Below are 2,224 nucleotides of genomic sequence, written 5' to 3'. Positions count from 1 at the left end.
TCACGGGGCATGTTATTTACGGTGACTGTTTCCCTTTCCCTCTCGGTCCGAGCGGGGATAAAAGCAGTACGTGCGTTCGACCGCACGGCTACGAGTTAATCCGAGCGATTAGCCAGTCTCATTAAGAGACACACGGGATGCTGGACCCGCAGCGTGCTCTGCACGAGCCGTTGAATTTCAGCATGTCAAACCAAGGGTCCGAGCGGCTCTTCCCTTTCACGGGGCACGTGAACAACGGTGACTGTTTCCCTTTCCCTCTCTGTCCGAGTGGGGATAAAAGCAGTACGTGCGTTCGACCGCACCCTACGTGTTAATCCGAGCGATTAGCCGGTCTCAGTCAGAGACACACGGGATGCTGGACCCGCAGGGTGCTCTGCACGAGCCGTTGAATTTCAGCATGTCAAACCAAGGGTCCGAGCGGCTCTTCCCTTTCACGGGGCACGTGAACAACGGTGACTGTTTCCCTATCCCTCTCGGTCCGAGCGGGGATAAAAGCAGTACGTGCGTTCGACCGCACGCCTACGAGTTAATCCGAGCGATTAGCCGGTCTCAGTCAGAGACACAAGGGATGCTGGACCCGCAGCGTGCTCTGCACGAGCCGTTGAATTTCAGCTTGTCAAACCAAGGGTCCGAGCGCCCCTTCCCTTTCACGGGGCACGTCAATAACGGTGACTGTTTCCCTTTCCCTCTCGGTCCGAGCGGGGATAAAGCAGTACGTGCGTTCGACCGCACGCGTACGAGTTAATCCGAGCGATTAACGATTGTCTTTGTTACGAAAGACGTTCTGTTCCCACTGCTGATGCGACGAGTTTCGGGTAACCATGCCGAGACATCGGAATATGCATCATTTTCGATATAGCTTAGTGTGGGTTGAGCTGTCCTCCGAAGGTCGGTTCTTCCTGATACGCCCTAGTTTGTTTCGTTTTATCGGAACTGTTGTTTTGGAGAACTCGTACTCTAGAGTGTGTAAGAGGTCTGTCTCGTGATTGGTGACACGAAGTAGACAGAGAACGGCAGGCGTGTATCTAGCCACGCGTCTGCCGATTCGAGAGTGGTGTTTCTACTCGCCGTTGGAGCGGGTGGCTTGCACCGAACGAGAAAAGATACCTGGTTGATCCTGCCAGTAGTCATATGCTTGTCTCAAAGATTAAGCCATGCATGTCTAAGTACATGCCGAAATAAGGTGAAACCGCGAATGGCTCATTATCCAGCCGTTGTTCCTTAGATCGTACTTTCCTACTTGGATAACTGTGGTAATTCTAGAGCTAATACATGCAACAAAGCTCCGACCTCACGGGACGAGCGCATTTATTAGACCAAGACCAATCGGACCTCGGTCCGCAAATGATGGTGACTCTGGATAACTTTTGGCTGATCGCACGGTCTAGCACCGGCGACGCATCTTTCAAGTGTCTGCCTTATCAACTGTCGATGGTAGGTTATGCGCCTACCATGGTCGTAACGGGTAACGGGGAATCAGGGTTCGATTCCGGAGAGGGAGCCTGAGAAACGGCTACCACATCCAAGGAAGGCAGCAGGCGCGCAAATTACCCACTCCCAGAACGGGGAGGTAGTGACGAAAAATAACGATACGGGACTCTATCGAGGCCCCGTAATTGGAATGAGTACACTCTAAATCCTTTAACGAGGATCTATTGGAGGGCAAGTCTGGTGCCAGCAGCCGCGGTAATTCCAGCTCCAATAGCGTATATTAAAGTTGTTGCGGTTAAAAAGCTCGTAGTTGGATCTCAGTTCTAGACAGGGGGTCCGCTTTGGCGGTTACTTCCTGGCCTAAACATCCTGCCGGTTTTCCCTCGGTGCCCTTGATTGAGTGTCTTGGGTGGCCGGCAAGTTTACTTTGAAAAATTAGAGTGCTCAAAGCAGGCGAAACGCCTGAATAATGGTGCATGGAATAATGGAATAGGACCTCGGTTCTATTTTGTTGGTTTTCGGAACACGAGGTAATGATTAAGAGGGACAGACGGGGCATTCGTATTGCGACGCTAGAGGTGAAATTCTTGGACCGTCGCAAGACGAACTACTGCGAAAGCATTTGCCAAGAATGTTTTCATTAATCAAGAACGAAAGTTAGAGGTTCGAAGGCGATCAGATACCGCCCTAGTTCTAACCATAAACGATGCCAACCAGCGATCCGCCTGAGTTCCTCAAACGACTCGGCGGGCAGCTTCCGGGAAACCAAAGTGTTTGGGTTCCGGGGGAAGTA

The 2,224-nt window shown here is 51.8% G+C and overlaps 1 non-coding gene across 1 annotated transcript in view; it reads left to right on the top strand.

Moving 5' to 3' along the window:
* The first annotated feature begins 1,104 nt into the window (after positions 1–1,104).
* The window catches only part of LOC143243479 (small subunit ribosomal RNA), a 1,805-nt gene continuing 685 nt past the window's right edge, over positions 1,105–2,224 (top strand). The window contains exon 1 of the ribosomal RNA XR_013024604.1: positions 1,105–2,224. This exon is cut by the window's right edge and continues 685 nt beyond it. This is a non-coding gene — a ribosomal RNA (small subunit ribosomal RNA).

Source organism: Tachypleus tridentatus, unplaced genomic scaffold (assembly GCF_004210375.1).
Source record: "Tachypleus tridentatus isolate NWPU-2018 unplaced genomic scaffold, ASM421037v1 Hic_cluster_2, whole genome shotgun sequence".
NCBI classification, from domain to species: domain Eukaryota; kingdom Metazoa; phylum Arthropoda; class Merostomata; order Xiphosura; family Limulidae; genus Tachypleus; species Tachypleus tridentatus.
Note: the sequence above shows the minus strand (reverse complement) of the source record. Positions and strands in the feature narration are given on the sequence as shown.